This window comes from Heteronotia binoei, chromosome 1 (assembly GCF_032191835.1).
Source record: "Heteronotia binoei isolate CCM8104 ecotype False Entrance Well chromosome 1, APGP_CSIRO_Hbin_v1, whole genome shotgun sequence".
Classification (NCBI taxonomy): Eukaryota; Metazoa; Chordata; class Lepidosauria; order Squamata; family Gekkonidae; genus Heteronotia; species Heteronotia binoei.
The window spans coordinates 34,262,831-34,286,937 of record NC_083223.1 but is presented as its reverse complement, the minus strand read 5'-3'; the positions used below and the strand labels follow the sequence as shown (position 1 = coordinate 34,286,937).

The 24,107-nt window shown below is 41.8% G+C and overlaps 1 protein-coding gene across 1 annotated transcript in view; it reads left to right on the top strand.

The window, feature by feature from the left end:
• Window positions 1-24,107, top strand: part of KLHL29 (kelch like family member 29) — a 713,901-nt gene that overhangs the window by 63,246 nt on the left and 626,548 nt on the right. The gene's annotated exons all lie outside the window — the stretch shown is intronic.

Here is a 24,107-nt window from a genome sequence, read left to right as displayed (position 1 = left end):
TGATTGTTCTGGTAAGCACATGTAATCCTAGATGATTTTGGCACAGGATTCAGTGCAGAACATAGTCATTTGTGCTGCTGTAAAACTGACTTCACTGTCTGAGGATCTTCCTCCAATGGATCATGCTTTATGATGCATGTGGGTTTTAAACATCAGCAAAGTCGCTGAATATTGATTTCTGTTTAATTTAACACAATCTACACATCAGGTATGATCCACTGGATTCCCAGTGCAAAAGTTTAAAACTTGCTAAAAACTGTTGTGTGTCAATTATTTTTATTACTGACCTATTTGGTTATTTTAAAATCTTATAACGTAAGTATCACAGTTAAGAAATTTAATGCCATTAGCTATTTATTGCTTGAGCTCAATGCAGTCCAACCACACAGTTCCAAAGACTTAAGCACACTATGAAAAAGGGGCAATGATTTCTGATTTCCCCCTGCTGCTTCTGCTCCTCACGTTGCCCTTTATGCTGCTCTTGAGGGCATGCTGACACTTGGGAAAAAAATTTGGGAAACTTGGGAGCTCAGTGGGATGCAACAGGAAGGGGAAGTGGGAAAATCCTGCTCCTGTGAGGTCCACAGATCATTGGATAGACAACAGTTTGCTTGTAATTTGTGTGGACCTGATCAAATGTGGTGTTTCATGCTCCATTCTTCCCTTGTGTGGTGTGTGCTGAGACTGAAGACAGACATAATTGGGATTCTAAACCATATTTTTATCCTGATTTAAAATCCTGGTTACTGGCAAAGAGTTTAATAAAGAGACCCATGTTCCAGATGTCACAACTAATTTGTAATTTGCATCTTCAGTAACTGCACAAGGGGCAGTGGAAGAAAACCTTGAGTCCAGGATTTAACCAGGTTTGTTCCCTTTCTAAGCATGCTGTGATTTGTTTGCAATGCTGGAATTGAGCGTTAATATAGCTAAGGGCATTGGACTTGAATTCTAAACTGGGGATGCGGGGAGAATAAAATGGGCAGACTCAAAATGCATTCATGTGAAAATTTTCTGGTTAGTGCAGGAAAGCTCAGCTTTGAAAAAGCTTATTGATCCAATGTGCATGTTCAAACTTTGCAGGCATACTGTTCTTGGATACCGCCGAGCTTCCTTCTCCAGAGGCATACTATGCAAACTCATATATTGTGGTGTAACAGGCACTAGTAGTTGGTGTGCAGCACTCTGGCTCTATGATCTATTGTAGTTCTTCACTATGAGTTTGGCAAGTCAGGAGTTTCTTTATGCTGCTGAAGCTGGGAAGTCATGGAGCCTCTTTACATACCTCCTTCACTTTCCTTGGCAAAGTTGTTCTCCAGCTGTACAGCTAAGTGTTTAAAGGGGGTACACAATCCTGATTTAATTTAATATCTTAAATTAGGCTGTTTGGAATAGGAGCCTTGGTTGGTTTGTTTTTAAAGCAAAATGAACTTTTTGAACCCCCCAAACCAAGTCTTGGCCATGCTTTATTTATTATTTAGGCAGCCAATAGAGGTACTGTAAAATACAATTGGACTCAGCAGGGTAAAGGAAAAGAGTCTTGCTGTTTCTCTCTCCTCCAGCCAGCCGTACTGTTTAAAAGTGCACTGCCTTTTACATAGTGTTTTTTTTTTTTAAGTACTTACCAGCAAAGATGTGTATCCAGTAGCTGTTGGAGAGAATCTCCTGCTGACATACTAGCTTGGACATGGCAGCCATTTTATACTGACTCAACACTTCTTAGAATCAAACTTACTTCCTCAAATCAGAGTGAAGATACTCTTGCACCAGCCTCAGGCCTGACTTGCAGTCAAACTGGCCATTTCCTGTATCTTTCACCGTTGCTTTGTATGTACTGGGAAAGGTACATTTGGGGCAGTTCCACATGTTTTAAACTGTGGCTGCAGAAGTGTTGTTGAAGCATTTGAAATGGTGTTACTCTACCAGCACTGGTGCCACTATTTAGCAAGACAGTGCACACAAGATCTAAACAGTAAGGTGTGGCCAATGGCATGCGAGTTGGGTCTTGTCCTGCCTTAATTGCCAAGGTGCATGCCTCCATTTTTTGCCACAGCAGATGTGTATAAACATGAAGTGCCAGTTGCTATGGAGAGGAGTGGTCATGATTCTAATAAAGAATCAGTTCCCTTGGAGAAAATGATTGCCTTGGAGGGTGGACTCTGTGGTAACCTGCTGAACAACCTCCCTTGACTCCACCTGCAAATCTACAGGAATTTCCCAGTCCAGAGTTGGTAGCACTTTGCTGATGAGGGAATCACACATTTGAAATATCCTACACTTTTTATAGAAATATCCCTACCTGTGGAAAGCCTGCATAAACTTTATTGTGTGTATATGCATGTGATGTATAAATGACAATTTAATGTGCTTTGCTTTCAGGCCCCAAAAGGATACAGTATTAACGGTTCCCCTGACCTCTGAAACCTCCAGTTATACAAGACTTAAAAATTGCAGGGTTCACTTGACTAAATTAACTTCTGCTGATCCAAGAGATTAAATGCTGTTGTACATTTTTTCAATACAACCAGCTGCTATAGTTCTTCTGTCAAAGAAAATCTTGTGAACAAGCAAGGTTTAGGGAAGGCGTTCTCTAAGGAGCTAAGTGATTAGCTAATGCTTAACTCTCTCTCTCTTTCCCCACTCTTACCAAGATAAATTCTGGATGAAAATGATAGGATGGAGCTCTGATACTGTGGAATAAATTGTTGTTTGGGCTACAACAGAGGAATAAACTAAAAAAATTCAGAATGGGACACAGTGCCTTCATTGAATCCATTTTCAGCAGTGTAATTTTCTCGTGCTGGAGTTAAATTCAAGTGATCTAGGTCCAGAGTGTAGTGGTAGACAGCTCTCTTACTCTAACAATAGATACAGGTGAGCAGCACAACTCTCAACTCGAAGAAGAATAAGAGGAGGAGGAGAAGGAGGAGATTGGATTTATACCCCCCCCTTCACAACCCAAAGGAATCTCGGAGCAGCTTACAATCCCTTTTCCCTTCTCCTCCTCACAACAGACACCCCATGAGGTGGATGGGGCTAAGAGAGCTCTCCAAGAACAGCTCTTGAGAAGAACAGCTTTGAGAGAACTTGTGTCTAACCCAAGGTCCACATCAGCAGGTGCATGTTGGAGGAGTGGGGAATCAAACCTGGTTCTCCTAGATAAGAGTCCATGTACTGAACCATTACACCAAACTGGCTCAACACATCATCTGCTACACCAAACAGTTCAACACATCAATGACTTACAACCTTTATTGGACAATGACAGCTCTTTGGCAAATACTGGGTGGCAAGCATTTTCTTGCATCCAGACAACCCCCCAGTCTCAAACAACTCCTCATCCACAGTAATGTAACGTCTCTTTTGAACACAGACACTGGTGCCGACTTTGCTGCCACATACATTCAGACAACACAATCACTAGATCTAACAACATCAACTACACTATCTCGGACTCATTAACTTTTCCTAACATTGTATATACCTTTAAATGCCAACAATGCCCTTCAGTTCCCTACATAGGATAAAGAGGACAAACCCTGTGCCAAAGGATAAATGGACACAAATCTGACATCAGGAATTACCTTCTAAGGCAGGGGTGTCCTTGTTATAAGGGCAAAATCTCATATAAATTGGACTTCTGTGGGGCTGGGCCAGTAGGGTTGCCAAGTCCAATTCAAGAAATATCTGGGGACTTTGGGGGTGGAGACAGGAGACATTAGGGGTGGAGCCAAGATCAAGGCTGTGACGAGCATAATTGAACTTCAAAGGGGGTTCTGGCCATCACTTTTAAAGGGATGGTGCACCTTTTCAATGTCTTCCTTCCTTAGGAAATAATGAAAGATAGGGGCACCTTCTTTTGGGGCTCATGGAATTGGACCCCCTGGTCCAATCTTTTTGAAACTTCGGGAGTATTTTGGGGAGAGGCACTAGATGCTATACTGAAAATGTGGTGCCTCTACCCCCAAAAACAGCCCCCACAGAGCCCCAGATACCTGCGGATCAATTTTCCATGATTTTCTATGGGAATAAATCTCCCTAGGGAATAATAGAGTTCCCAGCAGACATTTCCCTCCCCTCCCCCCCGCTTTCTGACGACCCTGAAGCGGGGGGAGCGCCTCCAAACCGGGGGATCTCCTGCTCCCAACTGGGGATTGGCAACCCTATGGGCCATGCATGTTATAAAATGTAATGCCAGGTAGTGGAAATAAAAACTTTATAAAGGACACAAACACACACAATTAAAGATACTAATTTTTTTACTTAAAGTATAAACATGCTTAGAACTCTTGCAGTATTTTGTTTAAAATGGAATGGTGGGGAAATAGTGGGATTTGAGAGTGCAATTTTAATAAATAAAACATGGAGAAAAAGCACGAGTTTCAGAGCAGAAACTAAAAATATAAAATGTTCTGGGCTTAGGAAAACATGAAATTGCTGGGCATTGCAAACTTCTCCCCCACCCCCCTGCGTCTACTCAGATTGGCAATGGCTCTCCAGTGTAATATCCCCCTTTGGCTGTGGGTTCTCAGGTTAGAGTACTCACTAGGCACCAGTTCTAAGGTCCATTCAGCAGAGACAAAACAGCCAGTTTCGTGTAATAGTTAAGTGCACGGAATCTTATCTGGGAGAACTGGGTTTGATTTCCCACTCCTCCAGTTGCAGCTGCTGGAATGGCTTTGGGTCAGCCATAGCTCTCCCAGAGTTGTCCTTGAAAGGACAACTTCTGTGAGAGCTCTCCCAGCCCACCTACCCCACAGGATGTCTGTTGTGAGGGAAGAAGATAAAGGAGATTGTAAAGCCACTCTTGAGACTCTGATTCAGAGGGAAGGACGGGCTATAAATCTATGGTCTTCTTCTCAAAGCATCAACGTTTTATATGCAAGAACACAACTCCAGGAAGCGGCAGCTTCAGCTGGCCATAGGAATGCTGGAAAGTGAAACTGAGCTCCACTTTGTTGAAACATATAGCAGCACAGACATTAAGGTCTCTTGGCTCAGGTAGACTATCTGCGTGCAGAAACCTTAATGGCAAATCCATTCTGCATTTTCTTTGCAGCTTTACAAGCCCAGAAGAACTTTCTGCTGCAGCCAGCAAAGACAAGAAGGAGTTGGGAACTTAGGCAGCCGTGGAGCTTCAAAGGGTGGGCCAGTTCGGTTCTGCAGGTCAGAGATTTGACACCTGAGTTCTAGGACATTCAGTGGGTGACCTCAAAGTAGCTGTTTTATTGCAAAGAAACTTCAAGACAGAATGGAAAGGGAAATTGATGAATTACAAGTTATTACAAATCGTGGAATAAACATCTCCCCAAGACTAAACAGGGATATTGTTTTCTTTTCTTATTACATGTACTAAATCTGTTCTCACCAAGCAGAGCTATACATCCACTGTATTCCAGTATATTTTTTTTAAAATAACGTTTCAGAATAATGTTTCTAACATTGTATTTCTCTGAGAATATCAAACTAGAGAGCTCTCTGACAGAACAACTCTAAGTAAAGGATGTTGTTAGTATAACCAGTGATGAGAGGAGATCAATGAAGCATGACATCAGATTCTCAGTTCATTACTCTTTACAGTTAAGAAACCTAATGACAGGCTCACCATCAAAACCACATCAGTCTCTAATTCTAACATATTTATATCCTTGTGATGTTATCGCCCCTTCCAGTTGAACTCTAGCAGGGGACAGCCATATAACCAAGCTTATTATTCTTTTAATCTGTTAAAAACATCCTCATTATTCTGTATGCTGATTTCCTTTAAAAAAAAAAGTCCCTTGTGCAAGCACCAGTAGTTTCTAACTCTGGGGTGAAGTTGCAACATGATGTTTTCACAGCAGACTGTTTTTAACGGGGTGGTTTGCCATTGCCTTCCCCAGTCATCTACACTTTCCCCCCAGCAAGCTGGGTACCCATTTTACTGACCTTGGAAGGATGGAAGGCTGAGTCAACCTTGAGCCTGCTACCTGAACCCAGCTTCCACAGGAATTGAACTCAGGTTGTGAGCAGAGCTTGGACTGCAGTACTGCAGCTTACCACTCTGCACCGTGGGGCTAATTTACTACCCATCCACTATACATAAGATATGTAAGATTTTGTTTCCATTTCATACTGAGGAAGTGTGCTTGGAGCATGAACACTGTGAATAAAACGTCGTTGGTCTTAAAAGTGCCACCGGACTCCAACTTTGTTCTATTACTGTAATAATGTAGACCTAAGCAGACTTATACTTCTCCTAAGCTTGTTGACTTTAGTTCAATTGAAAGGTTTAACTCTGCTTAGATTTAACTCTGCAGTTGAAAGGTGTAACTGCAAGTCATTTAGATGGGCTCTAGGTACATGTGTCACACAGTCCATGACCATGAGAGAATGAGAAATGTTAATTTAACTGCTTTTGGGATTAATGGTAAGTACCACCAGCTGTATGTCATAAACACTAGTGTTTGTCTAGCTCAGCTCTGCTGTTCACTGAGGCCTAGCTGATTGATGAAGGGAGATTTGGGGTGATGGGCTGAACAGAGCAACTTCTCAGTAATATTACTCCTATGGTTGTTCGTTTATGGTAGGAGACAGCTCAGAATTTCTAATTGCTTTTCAAGCTTGCAAGTGCTGATTGTGTCCCATGCTGATAATTGGTTTATGACATAGAGGTGTATTATAAATTAAGCAACGGTCAGCACAGATAATCTGTGTGTTCTCTCTGTGTATGCGTTGCACGGGAGGTTTCTGGAAGTGGCAGCCAATTACTGGGATCCTTTCATTTTCATGTGGTAAAATGTCCATTACCTGTAAGGAACAGAGCTTCTTAAACAACAGATTCTATTAGGAAGTGAATTGTCTTGAACAATAGCAACGTGCAAAGTCCCTTTTATAATTGCTGAAGTTACTGAATAATGTAGGACTCCGTGAAGCACTTCTTTCCAACGTATTAAACATTAATGTTAACTTGAAAAATAAAGCTATGCACTTTTATTCATCCATCAGAGATGCATGCAATAAATATATATCTGTTCTGCATTATCCCATTATGCTGGCAATAATTAGTAAGGCTGCTTAATACAGGGTTCCTATGATTCTGGTACTTCTCTTAAATATTTTTAGGCATCTACTGTCTTCACTGTTGAACGGGACTTTGTGCCTGTGAATATTGGGCTCAGAATGGGTCTCAGGCGTAGACTTCCTCTCATTCTCTGTCCCCTCTAAAATAAGGGTTGTAATTAGCGTTGCCAAGTCCAATTTAAGAAATATCTGGGGACTTTGGGGGTGGAGCCAGGAGACTTTGGGGGTGGAGCCAGGATACATTAGGGGTGGAGCCAAGATTAAGGCTGTGACAAGCATAATTGAACTCCAAGGGGAGTTCCGGCCATCACATTTAAAGGGACCGCACACCTTTTCAATGCCTTTCTTCCATAAGAAATAATGAAGGATAGGGGCACCTTCTTTTGGGGCTCATAGAATTGGACCCCCTGGGTGGCGCTGGTGGTGGCGGCGCTGGTGTTGCTGCGGCGGCGGCCGGGCGCTGTGAGGGGGAAGCGCCGTTCTCCCCCCCCCCCCGCTTCCAGATTTTTGGAGAGTCGGGGAGGAGGCTGCAAATCTGGGGGTCCCCCTCCAGGGCGGGGGGGGGGTTGGGAAGCCGAGTTGTAATTCCTACCAGGGCTGGCCCTAGACTGTCTGGCACCCTTGGCAAGGCTAACTTCTAGTGCACACATCCCACACTGATAACATCACTGAGTCACATGGGGGGCATCCCATTTGGCGCCCCCAGAAGGCCAGCACCCTAGACAATTGTCTAGTTTGCCTGATGATAGAGCTGGCCCTGGTTCCTACCTAAGATGAATAAATAAACTTTGAAAAGTGTTAATGCAAACTAAAAGAGCTCCGCACATTATTTGAAGATGAAAAAGAGGAAAGCTTTGTTCTTTGTCGCAGTGAAGCCTGTAGCTCCTTCAGAGCCTCTAGCAGCCATCACAATTCTGGGTCTGAAGACCATTTTAATAAAGAACATCTGTTTGACTTCCAAAAACCATTGGATCATACCTAAAGTTACATTGTTTTAATGATTCTGTAGTACCCCTCACTGCAGCACAAAGGAGTTTGCCATGAAGTGTTATCCTCTATGTGTCTGTTCAGAAGCTAGGCCGTGATGTGTTTTGATAGAACTTTCTTGTAAATAAGTAAGGTGGCAAATAGAAATTATAAGAACAAAAATATTTAGCCATTTCTTATTTCAGTGCTTTGAGAATCAGAAACCTGAGCTTTTTCAAGGTCTGAATATATGGGTTGAGGGCACAGATTAAAATCTAATAGGAACTTGGAACCAATCCAGTAGTCATGAAGATAAGGCAGTTGCTGTGGCTATTTCAGTATATCAGTCCTGTGCAACCAAGGGTACTGGATCTAATGGTCATCGCTTTAAGTTAAGTTTGCATGCTGTTTATCTATGTCTGTGAGTATGATCACATGAGAGATTTAGCCCGACCTAGCCATGCCTCTACTCTGGATTTAATGTTTGTGATCACATGCACAAATTTGCCCCCAAGTCCCAGCATACTTACCTCATTTTAGGATGGACTGGGACCAGAGTGAAGAGCTACCAAGAACTTCCCAGTCTCCTGACTGTCTGAATGACCAGGACATACGATGCGCTCACCCCGCATGCACAGGAGCAGTCTGAATGCTCCTGTTTTGTGTGTGTGGCCCATGTCTCTCCCAGCCAGTCTCACCCAGACTGTGTGATTGCCCTGGTGCGCATCAAAGAGCACCAGCTTTTTTTCCAAAGTCAGAATACTGCTGTGTGGTCAGAAAACTCCATGTGTGATCCCACTGATTGTTTGACTGATATTGAAAAAATCTAGCCAGGCATTAAAAGAGAATTTGAAATTAAGTTGTAATTTCAGATTATAAACCAAGTGAACAAAATCTGAATTTAGGTTGAAAAAATCATTAAAAATGGACCTTGATAAGTATGTTGGTTAAAACAATACTTCACAAAGATAAAAATTAGCATTTTGGATCAAATTATTGCAGTTAAAAATTAGACTTGGAGGCAAGGAAGAGTGTTTTAATTGGAAATAATGATAATTTTACCCATTCATAGTATCATCCTATACATTTAAAGGCAAGCCCTGTTCCTGATGACTCACCTCACCTCCCATTGGCTACTGGGGAAGCTTCCTTGCTGTCCTATTGGCTTGTTGTCGCTAACCCAGCGTGCTCCAGTTGGCTGCAGATGAGTGGGCAGTCTGTCTGTCTGCCGCTCTGGGGATGACCACTTTTCCATGCACATCTCTGCCCCCTTGCTGTCCGAAATGCCCCCTTGCTGACATTACCACTGTGCTTCCCTCCGCTGCCCTAGAGCACTGCCCAGCCCCCTCAGCCACTGTTGCCAATATCCCTCGCACCACTGCTACAAGGGTTCTCCAGGAGGAGGTTGCAGCAGCCCCCACCAGGTTGCCCCAGCAACAGCGCTGGTAAGCCATAGCCATAGCCATGGGCACTGGCGATGGGCCGTGGCTGTTGCCACTGGTCCTGCTGCTGTTGGCTGGGCCCGGCACATGGTTGGGGCAGAGGCATGGCCAGCAGCAAATTGAAATGGCTGCTATAAGGTAGAAAAGTCCCCTGGCCTTCTTCTAGACTCAGGAAGCCTGGGGTGTGTTACATAGTAGCTTCACCTTGCAAGGCAGTAGTTCAGTGGCCAGCTCCTCCCCATGAGTGATCCTTCAGAAAATGCAGTTGCTATTATAGCCACTGCTGCCCTCTCCTCTTGATGCACCTGCACCAGCCCCTGTGTTGGGGACTGACTGGGCTCTGCAGTAGGAGACGAATTTGAACTCTCTACTTCCTCCCTGGACATTGCTTTCTCTACCCTTCAAACGATATAAAGCCTGGCTACAAACACAGACTGCCAACTCCACCCTGGCACTTCGGCATAGAGAAAAGTGGCACTTTAGCGGGAGAAAGGACCCAATGCTATCCCTCATTCAACCCTGGGGCTTGGCTTCCTCCCCTCCAACAATCATCCTTCCCCCAACTCCAAAGCAATATTCATTCCTTGAGAAGGGATGGGGTGGTGGGGACACTCGCCCAGAGCCTCTTTCTAGACTCCATTTCTTCCACAACGGGCCTTATTTCTAGTAATAGCGTAATAGTATATTTTGAAAAGTAAGATTAAGGCAATAAACCATGATTCACTGGGGGAGGGATGCATAGTATGACTGTCAGTGGGTTCTGAGTTCAGTTCCTACCTACCCCTGCAGTGAACTTTATTCACCAGTTGGAAATTTCTATTTCCTGAGTACTGAGTTGGAAGTATCCAGGGGTCATTTGTAGAAAATGTGGTGGAGCTCATCCAGGGATTGTTATGCAGCTGCACATCCTATTCAATGGACAAGGTGGAACTCTCAGAAGGAGGAGGTGGAACTCTCAGAAAGGTTCAGGAGCTCCCACTGAATCTGAGGCCTAGAAGTATCTTTCCTTTAGACTTTCAAAGCCTTGAAGAATATTCATTCTTTCTTGAAGACAGCAAGTAGTTCTAGAAAGGGCTGAAAAAAGACTAACTTGTTGAGCAATCTGAGGTCAGTTGTGTTCTTTTACATTGCAGCTTTTTTATTGCTCATATTTTCAGTCTTTCTTCTCGTGGTTTCATAAACTAACCTTTACTGCCAGTAATGCTCTACAGTGCAGTCATTTGAGCACTTTTGTCAGACTTCTCTGTTTTTTAAAAACAAAGGAGCTGTGTCACTGAATGAAACATGGCTCTTTAAGCTGTTGCTCATATATGAGATGCAATTATGAACCTAGATGGGCAGCATGGATTGAACAAACAAACAAAACCCTTAACAACTCCATTAACACTGCTCATTTTCATCAGCACCGGTTCTACCTAATGTACCGCTGTTATTTTCTCACCTAGTTTGCTCAATAGCAACAGATAATAGATGAACCCATTATAAATATATTTGACACTGCATCCATGAAGATGTGAAAATTGGAGTCTCTCATCATGATTTAAAATATGTGCTCACTCGCTCAAATGAGGTGGAAGAGGCTGTGGTGGAAATAAAGCAAACCAAATTGCTGGGAAGACTGAATCTGTGTCATTCAGGTTAATGTACATGCATTGTGTCTTTATAGAACCCATCCGAGGGTAACTTAGGTTGACTCTGTGCTTGATCAAGGGCTCTTGCGGCCACGCTGCCCCTATGGCTTGAAATACTTAATCACAGAGGTGATTTATTTTGTGGTTACTTAATGTAAGGTGGGATAGGAATGACCACTAAGCATCTTGTCTGTGACCTTGGAAATGGAATTATGGAGTGAACGTGATCCTGATATTGCTTGTCTGTGTTGAGCATATGAAATTTAATGCACATGATCACAAAAACACGTATTATTGGCTGTTCTGTGATATTCACAATGAATGGTTGTTCGTTCAGCCACAGACCCATTGGGATACCTTAAACAAGCTACATTACTTAGAATTAATTTCATTTTCTGTAAAAGAATAATGAAAGAGAAAGTTCTGAAGGCCACTGTTCGCCCCAGGAAGTGATATCAGCCAACAGAAAACAGCAGGGCCCACAACATAAGAAACCAGGTTTAATCCAAGTGATTTCAGCCAAGAGAGGATGGTGGAGTGCCTACACCAGAAGATATCAGCTCAGCTACATAGCAGCTTAGCACCAAGGGTCCTGAATGGGAATCCAGTGGGACTTACTTTTTTGTAGCTGCTGCCTTCTGTTTCTTCAGCTCAGGCCTTTCTGTAATACAGCAGTCACTTGGAGCAAACACAAGCGTTTTAAAAAGTTTGGAGGTGGTTGTCAAGGTGTTGTCAAGTCACAGCCAATGTATGGTGACCCCCATAGGGTTTTCAAGGCCAGAGATGTTCAGAGAGAGAGTGGGAGGACCTAACCGATGCCCTCCCTCAAAGGCCATGCTCCAGGCAGCCACCTCAGGCTGCCTACTGGACACACCAGCTCTGCAAAAATGGCCAGTCCTCATTCTTTACAACTTACCAAGGTTAAAGTGAGCAGACTAGTTACATACATGCCTCCCAATATGGAAATTAAGCAGTTGCATTGCTCCACCCAACAGCCTGTATCCCAGTGCTCTCTACATTTATTAGGTGTATGCAATTAGGTTGTGTTCAGGCTTTACAAGTTCTTGTTTGTTTAGAACAGGAATGAAGTGCTCAGACTTGTATGTTCCTTCCCTTGTGCGTGGAACTGAGGCTAAATACTTCTTAGTCTGAAGAAATTTGTGGTGATATCCAAACCAGAAATCTTAGCAAGTGAGGAACACTCAGGATCAGTGTGTAAAAAGGGACCACTTTGAATTTTGTCACCTCTACCCAGTACCTTAGGGAACCAGAATTAAACCTTATCAGAAAATAATGAACACCGGACTTCTGGGGTTGGATCATGGAGAATTGAGCTGCTTCTCTAAGAGGAGTGGACCGGAGCCTCTGTTCTGGGCAGAGAAGGCGACCCTACTTTTCTCAGTGAGGGAAAAGGCCAAGACATGCTTAGGAGAATTCTGAGGGGATTTACTTTGGCTGACGAGGAGTCCCAGTGGAGTTCCTTTTAGGCTTTGAAGAGTCCCCGGCAAAGAATCACATTCCAACGTCTACAGAGGGTTTCCATGGTCATTAAATTGACTTAAATTCAACATGATTCAAGCTTTCTTTGGACTATTCTAATATCTAAATATCTAATATCTAAATATCAATCTTCGTTGAGAGGGGTATATTTGGCTGCAAGGTAAGAAGATCTTTATCATTCCAGGACTAAAATCAAGATTATTTGAGATAAAGGTTAAAATTTGGACTTAACTACAGTATTCTAAAGTTGTAAAGAAGAGAAGGGGGTAATTTCGGGACTTTTGGAGTTTAAGAAGCAAAGTTAAAAGATGAAAAACAATTGTTTGGAATACTTGTGGTTTCTGCAAAAAAAAACCCCATCATCACTGAGTTGCTGAAATAGAAGACGTCACAGGAAATGGCATCATAAAAGTATCGCAAGATCTCTCAACCATTGCGAACATGACTTTGCGGCAAGAAAAGAAGGAAGCAGCCATTGGAAGAAGAGAATTTTTAAACCTCCTGGCCTTCTCTAGGATTTTAAAACCATAGAAAAATTGCGGCAGCCATTAAAGGAAGATCAAAAAATTTAAAAGTTTTAGGAAAAAGAATGGGACTTTAAAAATCAGTGGAGCCGGCAGAGATTATGATTATAGAGTGAAACGTTTTTGATTATATAACTGGAATTAATTTTGGTGGTCTTTTGGAGAAAAAGGGAAAAAACTTTCAAAAAGATCTGAAAAATTGCGGATGCCATTTTGTGTATTTTAAAAACTTTAAAAATTAATAACTTAAGTTAGAAAGCTCTGAGAACAGTGATTTTGGGCTCATTGAAAAGGTCATCTCTTAATCTACAAGATCCTGTGGTTTAATTTGAATTTGGAGAGACCAGCATAAGAGCCTATTTATGTAATGGGAAGACAGTAATGTCTGAACATAAACCGGGACTGAAATTGACACGTGCAAGGATCAGTTCACTTGTGGAAGGGAAAATATCTAAAATACAAGATCAACTAGATGCCATGGAGGCAAGACTGGTTAAAGTGAAGAAAGACTTAATAACTGATAATAAGCAATTAATCAAAGAATTAAAAAAAGATATAGAATCAAGTGCAGAAGTGGTGAAGACAGAAATTAAAAAAGAAATTGAGGATCTCAGAAAAGACTCACAAGCAACATTAAATAAAGTACATGTGGTTGAAAATAAAATGAAAGATCAAGATTCCATTATTAACAAATTGCAGGAGAAAGTAGTTCTGCAGGACTGTAAGCTAATGGAGAATCAGATACATCTGAGAGGCGTACCTGAAAATGAAGGATCTGATTTAAAGACATATGTAATAAGTATCATTGCTGAGTTTTTTTTAAATGGACCCTGATGAATCTAACTATCTTTATGACTATATATATAGGGTCAATTCACAGTATGGCAAGAAAAATAAATTACCAATAGATGTGGTAATAAGATTTATTTCAAGAGATATGGTGGGAAAGATCTTAAGTAAACAATTTGAAAAAACATTGGAAGTTGATGAAAGCAGAGTAAGAATCATGAAAGAGTTGCCAAGAAAGGTCATAAATGACAGAAGATTGTATAAAAAACTAACTGACAAGCTGAGGGAGAACCAAGTGAGATACAGATGGATATTGCCAGAAGGTCTAAGTTTTGAATATGGAGGAAAGAGGATTACAATCACAAATGTACAAGAACTATGGAGGTTTTTTGAAGAAAATAGGGGTTTTGGGGATATAGAGTAAAAGAAGAACCATTACGGATTACAAATTAATATCTTGGAATGTAAATGGACTAAATTCACCGCAAAAAAGAAACGCTACATTTCATTGGATCAAGAAACAAAAATGTAGTATAGTTTGTTTATAAGAAGTACATATCAAACAAGTGGATTATAAATTTTTGTGGAATAAACAATTGGGTAAAGAATTTTTTTCATTGGCTAAGGAAAAAAAAAAGGGGAGTGATTTTCTACATTAAACAAGAATTAGATCCAAAATTGATTTTTAAAGATAATGACGGAAGATATTTAGCTGTGGAAGTGATGTTGAATGACAAAAAGATGTTGTTATTGGGACTGTATGCCCCAAATGGGGCAAAGGACTCTTTTTTTAAAGATATCGGGCAACAATTAGACCAAGTGACTTATGAACAAAGAATGGTAATGGGAGACTTCAATGGAACAATTGTAAATACTTTGGACAGATCAGGGAAAAGAAATAATGAGGGAAGTCCAACTCTGCTAAAAGTGAAAAGTCAATAAATTCTTGATTTATCTTGCTGAAAACTTCCTTTTCCAGAAAGTAAAGAAGGAAGCAAGGGGATCTGCTGTCTGGGATTTGATTCTCACCAAGGAGGAAGAATTGATTGAAGAAGTGGAAATAGCGGGCACCCTGGGCAGTAGTGACCCAGTAGTGACCATGTGATTTTGGACTTTACAAGGAAGGGAAAAGCAATACGTAGTCATAGGTTGGACTTCAGAAAGGCAAACTTTGATAAACTTAGAACTATGCTCGGTAAAATCCCATGGTCAGAGATACTTGGAGGAAGGGGATTCAGGAGAGGTGGGAGTTTCTTAAAAGCGGAATACTGAAAGTGCAATCACAGACTATTCCTATGAGAAGAAAAAATGGAAAAAGCCTAAAGCAGCCAAAGTGGCTGCATAAACAGCTCTCTAAAGACTTGAGAAATAAAAAAGACTCCTTTAGGAATTGGAAGGAGGGCTTTATAACCAAGGATGAATATAAACAAATCACCAGTGCTTGTAGAGAAAAAGTTAGGAAAGCTAAAGCTCAGTATGAGCTTAGACTGGCCAAAGATGCTAAAAACAGAGGCTAGATGGCCATCTGACAGCAATGAAGATCCTGTGAATTTAGGGGGAAGTGTTTGTGAGTTTCCTGCATTGTGCAGGGGGTTGGACTAGAAATAATAATAACAACAACAACAACAACAACTTTATATTTCTATCCCGCCCTCCCCACCAAGGCAGGCTCAGGGCGGCTCACAGCATAAAAATACATTATACATCGAGTTATACTTAAAAAACCATGGTTAAAACAAATTACAGATTATATTAACATTAACATTAACAATATGGTGCTATAAACATTAGATCTTCAATAGAATTCAGTACTAAAAGCATTTTCAACGGCACTTCCTAGCTTGTCGTTAGTTGAAGGCTATTTTGAAGAGGTGGGTCTTACAGGCCCTACGGAATTGATCTAAGCATCGTAGGGCCCGTACCTCCTCTGGGAGTTGATTCCACAGCAGTGGAGCTGCAATAGAGAAGGCCCGATCCCGGGTGGCCTTCAATCTGGCCTCCCTTGGCCCAGGGATATTCAGCTGGTTTTTTCCAGCCGAACTCAGCGCTCTCTGGGGCTCATATGGGGAGAGAGATGACCCTAGAGGTCCCTTCCAACTCCATGATTCTATGATTCTAATCAGGGATTCTAAAATAGGATTTAACTGTAGCTTAGGCCTGGTCTGTGAATGCAATAGCCTGAGGTAGAATAGGATGAACTGTAGCACTTAAGCCTGTAGTGGGGGAGTCTCGTTTTAATGTTCTCCATGCAGACCTCATCTTGGGCAGGAGCTCTGGAACCTCTACATTTTATTGTGCTCTTTTTTTCTTTCCCCCACCCCCCAAATATTTGATTCTGGGCTCCATTATTCAAACCCCCTGTGAGAATTTTGCTGAACTCTAAGATTTGACAAACTTTCTAATATTTTCTCCCACAAAAAATGGGACGATAACCAAAACATATAAAGCAGACAGATGGAAATCTTCATCATGCCACTGTGACCACATAGGAGAAAATAACTGAAAAAGTGTGATGGGAATAAGCTTTTATTATGAGTTATTATGACAATAATTCAAGAAGCGTTTTAAGGTAGATGCTGAGCTGATAAAATTTAGTATACCTTCCAGTGATGTCAGGGGTGTGTGGCATATGCAAATGAGTTATGCAAATGAGTGGTGCTAATGAGCTCCGGCACCTCTTTTTCTGCAAAATGACCCCTGTGCCCCATATAAAAACTTCCTGCAAATTAAGTATTAGCACATTTTTTTTGGGGGGGGGACAAATTTTAGTTTAAACATGCTACATTAGTTTCCATTTATGGGCAATAGATAATGTAGGGGAAGTATGAAAATTGTAGAACTCTTCCCCTCCACTCTGAAGTGATACAGACTTCAGCCATCTATTACACCCTCATTCGTGTCGAGACCTAGTCTTAGGGCTAAACGACACTATATGTTTTTAGGAAGTCATGTCCAGGTTCCCTAATGCCGTCTCATTTTCCCCACATCCAGACAGCAGCAACAGGGAATGTCATTTTGAAATTTGTTGGGAGAACTATGGCACAGGCAGAGGAGGGGTTCATACCTCCGCCCCTTGCTGTTTTCCAAAGCTGAAATGAGCCATGGCACAGACTTTTTTTTTTTAACTTTTGGAAGTAACTTTTTTTTTTAACTTTGGAAGTGCGCATAGTCGATGTACTCTGCTTACAGGCATGGATGAATGGAAAGTAAGTCAGATTCAGGGAACCGACTGGCTAAAAAATGACTTGTGTAGTTTGGCCTTTAGAATCCTAGCTTTGAAGACAAGGAACAAACTGTAGTCTCTTAAAGCACCTGATAAGGATGGAGAGCATTCATGATGGGGATGCCAGTTGTTAAGTTTGGCGGACTTCCATTTGAATTGCATACTGTGCATCCTTGCATAGCCTGGTATGCATGGAGATGAAGCCCTTCTTTGAGAGAATTAAAAAATATTAAGTGATGGCTGAGAATCTCCCTCACCACCAGTGTCCCCTCTAAGCTGAGATAGCGTGCGTGAGCTAGCTCACAGATTTTTAGCCTCCAGCTCACACATTTTTGTCTTAGCTCAGGAAGAGCACACTAATGCAGTAGCTCACAACTTTAATGCCAGTAGCTCACAAAGTAGAATTTTTGCTCACAAGACTCTGTAGCTTAGAGGGAACATTGCTCACCCCCCCTTTTTTTTTTAACGTGGTAGCAGAGACTCCAGATCCCCCAGGAGGGCCAACTACTGTTCCAAGTTAGCAATACTATCCAAACCTTTCGCAAGTACTGTCAAAGTGTAAATGAGCCAATCTTTATATAACTTGAGGATTCTGGTGCTACTTGCAATGCCACTTGCTTGTAGCTAACTTTTCTAGTGAGGATTTGGAAGGCTGAGTTAGTGTTATGAGGTTATACAAGGAGAATATATTGTGTAGTGATACATTATGTATTGTTCAAAATTACTGTATGTTTTAAACTATTTTGTGGCTGAATTATTCTTAATTAAAAGCTGATGTAGAATTTTACAAACAGCCATGTTAAAATCAGCTGTCTTCCACTTATACCTCTACTACTGCCACCTCTTCTCCGCTCGCCATGGCTGCTCCTCCGAGATGAGTTCTGGCTGAGCCCATCTCGGAGGAGCAGCCACGGCGAGCGGAGAAGAGGTGGCAGCAGCCTCGCCCGCTCCGAGACGGGGCAGCTCGCCGTTTCCCCCCCTCCCCCCTAGCTCCACCCCAGTGTCTCCTGGCTCCACCCCCAAGGTCTCCTGGCTCCACCCCCAAAGTCCCCAGATATTTCTGGTGTTGGACTTGGGAACCCTATTTCAAACACTACCATCCTATGTAGAGTTGCTCCAGTCTGAGGTCCCTGAAGTTTTAATTTGTTACTTCAATAACAGTATTTTAAAGATATTTTATTGGAAAATTTTGTATGAATGAATGAAATTAAAATTCAGAATACTTCTCCCGCCTCAGCCATGCTTTTTCCCATAAGAGCCTCGCCATTTCCTTAGTTCCATCAGAGGTCTTTCTCCAGGCTGTTCCTCTGCCTTTTCATGTGTTGCAGTTGTGTGCATCTGAATATGGCTTAGGGGTTTTGTGTATCCCATCCCATCATTCCAGTTAAACTTTGTCAGGGTTTGCATTCTTTGGGTTCAACTGAATTTGGGGTTTCCTGCATACAGTATGATTTTTAAAGACTCTTGGAAATATATAGTTCGCAATAATTTCAGAAGTGTTGGCAGCATTGTGAAAGCTCTGTGAGCTCTAAAACAGCCAAAAACTTCCTAGTACCTAATTTCCTATCTAAATATGTCACACAGACCTGTGTTTTATGCTTTACATCTATCACAACATCAATTTCCACCCAATGTTTGTTGGAAAGTTTTAAGAAAAAATAAGAGCAGCTAATTTCCCCCCTCTAATTTCAGAGCAGTCATCTAGAAGTTAGTTTCCACGACAATTTTGAGAAAATAATCTGGCTAATGTGTTGCACCTTCAATCTTGAGGGGACAAAGGGGAAGAAAATTATTGCTCTCTTATGCAAGTGTGGTACCTTTTAAAAATTAATGGTAGTGTAAATAATCCATGAATTACTTGTTAAATGACCCAGAATATGAGAAAGTGGTTGTCTCATGCTGCAGTGAGAAGCACTGAATAATCTGGACAAGAATTGTCGTTCTTTGTTTAGAAGTATTACTCAGCTGGCTTGGATGAGTAAAACAGGTTTCTTTTTAGGAAGGAGATGAACTAGATAGATAGTCTTAATGTATAGCATTATATTAAACTTGAACGTTGGTGGTGGAAAGTGCTGTCCAGTCGCAGCTGACTTACATTGGCACTGTAGGGTTTTCAAGGTAAGAGACAAATGGAGGTGGTTGGCCACTGCATGCCTCTATGCAGCAACCCTGGTGCAACAATCCTTGGTGATGCCCCTTCCAGGTACTAACCATGTCTAACCTTCTTCATTTCCAAGATCTGATGAGATCAAGCTACCTGCCCTTTCGGGTTCAGGGCAAAGTCAAGCAAAGCTGATTCTGTCTTTTCATTTAAAGCAAAATAGAGTTGCAAAGTCCTACCTTGGCTGTGGCAGGGGAGTCCTCTCTTGTGCACAAAGCGTGCACCGCATGATGATATCACCCGGAAGTGCTCCATGCTTGCAGGCTGGGGGCCCCCAAGCATGGAGCGGGCCACATGTTGGCAGCCCTAGAGCAAAACCTTCTGTTGTGTAACAGCTCCTCGCATGTGGTTTCTCTTTGGGGCAGTAGTTTTATTTCTGTGCTTTTAAATTTGAAAATGGTGTGTGGGTATTCCTCTCCATATTCAAATTTAAAATAATTGAACTTCCTCCTTAAAGGAGTTCTTGATCATAGAACTTAAGGTTTATCTATCCCTTAATGTTTGTGAAACACAACTGGCAGGCCTCTGGGAATTCTCCATACAGGGCTGGATCTATGAACTTGGTAACCTATCCTATACAAAAATCTAGGTTGGCTCCCAAAAACTAACAGGAAGGAACATAGCTGCAAGCACTAATGGAAGAATTTGATCATTGCACTAGTAGGTAGGAATAGCAGCAGTTCTCTTGCTGCCATTTGCAGAAGCATCAGTTCAGTTTATTATTACAGTCATTGACCAGAACTTTTTAACCATCTAGAACAACCTTAAAAGTACCTTATAAAAAGTCCCACAAAGAATCTTTATGTTAAAATTTGATGACTTGAGGGTTATAACAATAAAAAAAAGAATTTAAAAGCTTATTTGACGCTTTAAACCATTTTAAAAAGTCACTTTAAAATTTGTTAAAAGAGTTAGTTTGGCCTACTTGTCTTGCTTTTTTGCAGAAGCATCTTTAAATTTGGCTTTGCTTTTCTCCCATATTGCTTGAACATACAACAGTCCTTCTGAGTACTGAAGACACTTTCTGTGCACGGATCTTTGGATCCAACCCTTTGTGTGTGTTTGTGTGTGTGCAAAGTGCCATCAAGTTGCAGCTGACCCATGGCAACCCCACCAAGTGGCTTTTAAGGGCAAGTGAGAGGAAGAGTTGGTTTGCCATTGCCTTCCTCTGCCACCCCTTAGTAGCGTCCTTTAAATCTTGAAATATTGATTACGGCTGCAAAAGCATAGAGAGATTTCTTGTTCTATGTGTGTATAACTCCAAGCATATCCCCAGCTATGAAACCCTTGCCCTAACAAAGCTTTATTGTTTTCTCCAGAAAACGATTTTGATATGGAAAACCTTAGAGAAAAGTTTATAAATTATTTAAACTAGCCAGTAGATGTATAATAAATGTTTCTTTTTCCCTGTGTGTCTGCAGGTTCTTTTGTGTGGAAATACTTTTTTTTTTTTAAAGAGCTTGTGTACTTAATTGCTGATGTTTTTGTCTCATGGCCACCTGTGTGAGACAGGATGCCAGACTAAATAGACTTTTGGTCTGATCCAGCAGACCTCTCCTCATGTTCTCTCCGCATCCTTGTCAGGGTGGTCTAATATTCTTATTGAAGTTGGCTGTTCAGATGGGTAGGCTGTAAACAATTTTGTGTGATGGAAAAAAGATGCTTACGTTTGGATGAAATTCATCATTCAGTCTCCATGTGTATTGTGTGGCAATGAAACCCCCCCTTAAAAACTCAAGTTCCACCTTGAAATTATTAATTTTTTGTTCCATTTTGCATTCTTTTTTCTTTGATGGTGCAGAACTTCTTCACTAGTGCTCAGAATATTGCATGGGGATGAGGAGACAGTTCTGCCAACCCCATTATATATAGATAGGGTGTGCGTGTGTGTGTAAAATGTTTTGTAATGTTTGGAATTTTTTAATGTTCACTGAATTTGATGGAAAGGTGGCATAAAAATGTTTTAAATAACCACAGTTTGATGAATAGCAAATTAATGGTATGGGACCCTGAGAGGAATAAAAAGTGTCATAAACAATTATCCTCAATCCTAATTTTCTTCTTCAGCATACTATAAATTTGTAATGGCTTGAGCAGGCCAGTATCCCTGTTTTTTCTCTCTCCTCCTCCTTTAACTAAGTCTTAATATTTGAATGGCAGTTGTCCTCATTTAGGGTTTCTTTTGGTGTACCCACCTCAATTTGCATAATATTTTTCTATGTGCCTGAAATCCCAGTGGTTGGTTTTGCTGCCTGCTGTCAAGATTGACATGAACCACCCACTTTACTGTTAGATATAGTAATGACTCTTTTCCATTTAGATCTTGGAGGAAATTACTCTTTTCAATTTATATCATGTGAAAGAAACATTCAGACTGTTAGAGTTGAGTCCAGGAGGACCTTAGAGACCAACAAGATTTTTGGGGTCTAATCTTTCAAGAGTCAAAGCTCCTTTTGTTAGAACATACACATAAAGGATTATTCTGGTGCCTTCCTTCCTTCCTTCCTTCCTTCCTTCCTTCCTTCCTTCCTTCCTTCCTTCCTTCCTTCCTTCCTTCCTTCCTTCCTTCCTTCCTTCCTTCCTTCCTTCCTTCCTTCCTCCCTCCCTCCCTCCCTCCCTCCCTCCCTCCCTCCCTCCCTCATTAGCCCTTAAAGCAGGGGTGGGGAACCTCTGTCCCAAGGGCTGTATGTGGCCCTCGAGGTCACTAGGTGTGGCCCTCGGGGATTTGGGGGCCGAACCAAGCCATGTGGCAGCCTCTCTGGGGCCTGGCTGGCCAGCAAGGATTGTGGGGCCCAGCTGCAAGGATTGTGGGGCCCAGCTGCACTGTGCAACAACCTCCCCAGGGCCAGGCAGGGATCACAGGGCCCAGATGTACTGTGTGGCAGCCTCCCTGTGGCCTGGCTGGCCAGCCAGAATTGCTGCAGGGCCTGGAAAAGTTACAGTTCAGTTTGCACTTGATTATCCCAGATGGCGTGGCCGAATATGCTAATGAGTGTGCGACCTAATATGCTATTATTAGGGGATGTGGTTTAATATGCTACTGAATTCCTACTGGGCTTTTCCTACAGAAAAGCCCTAGACCTAGGCATTTGCCTAGGGTGGCAGGAAGGGGGTGTGTGTGTGTGTGCCAGATTAGTCTCTCCCCACATGGCTTCAAATAGAAAAACAATTATTTGCATTAATTTTGCTGGCCTGAATTATTCTCCCTCGGTGGAGCACTGTTTTTTAAGTTGATAATTTTTTATGGCCCGTGAATGATGTTATAAATATCCATATGGCCCTTGGCAGAAGAACAGTTCCCCACCCCTGTCTTAAAGTGTCACAAAACAGATTTTGTATGGTTATTCCTCTGTTACTGCAAAATGAATTGAATTGAATTTAAAAATGGGTTCTCCATGTTGAGACTAGCACTAACACCTTTTTATTTTTAGAGTTTGACTTAGTTATGATTTACAAAGTGGTTATAGTTATACTGGAATGCTGAATAATTGAATCTCTCATGTGGCCATTTGAGGACCTACACACCTGATTATGGGTTTTGTTATAAAGTACATAAAGAGAACCAGTTTGGTGAGGTGGTTAAGTTCGTGGGCTCTAATCTGGGAGATCCGGGTTTGATTCCCCACTGCTCCACATGTACCTGCTGAGTGACCTTGGGTCATTCCCACTTCTTGAAAGAGCTGCTTTCTTAAGAGCAGTTCTCGAAAGGCTTCTCTCATCCCCACCAACCTCAAAGAGTGTCTGTTGTGGGAAGGGGAAGGGAAAAGAGATTGTAAACTGCTCTGAGACTCTGAGTGAAGGGTGGAGTATAAATCCTATCTCCTCCGCCTCATTCCATCAGAATAAGATATATTCAATATTAATTGCTTCCAATTCTTGACATAGGCAGTGTCTTGTTTATATGACTGATAAACCATGTTATAAAATTGGGCTGTGAGGTGTGTAGAAAAACATCCAAAGAATGCCCTCTGTCTAGAAGGAAGAACTGTTCCAGAGCAAAATTCTTGCATGCAGGGGGGGAAAACCCCGTGAAAGTGACATGTGACAACCTTCCATGCCAGTGATCGAAGCCCGCAGTCTGCTGTTGTTAAAACCATTGGGTCTAAATTTTGTGTTTCGGGGGCTGCAAGAATAACATAAGGTGTTTTTTGATTGGGTTGATGCAGCAGTGAAAGTTCTGTGGTTTGCACTACGTGTTGTACTGTTACTTGTGCAAGTGGAACTGGACTAAGTATATTTTCAGTTCTGCTCATACTTTGCTGGATCTAACCTTAGATGTATTTGCTGTCTGAACATATGCAATGTGCATACCATTTCTCTGCGCCCAGTTTCTTTGCTTTCAGTGAAATACACAGCTTGTATAATTGTACATGAAGATTTCACTTTCCTCCTCCAACACAGGTACCGGAAACATAATTGTGAGGCCTATGTTTCTGAGACTAAACTGTAGTAACTCGTTTACCTTTGCAAGACCCTCCCTCCCCCCTCCATTTTCTCTGAAATCTTTCTTACCCTGACCGAAATGCGATGTACTCAAAATACAAAATCAATATGCGGTGTTACATTCACTTTAAAAGAAAAAAAATTATATTGATTCTTGGATAATGACAACAGTTCATTTTGTAGGAATGGATGCTACCTTCTGTCATGAGGATTATTTTCACATTTATTACAGCAAAGGGTGGAGGGGGGAGCAGGAATTTTAAAAAGCCTTGGCACCGACTATTCTAAAAGTATAGAACTCGATAGTAGACACTTGATCATGATTTGCTAAGAACAAAGGCTGCTTCCTGTAATTTCTCTAGTTTC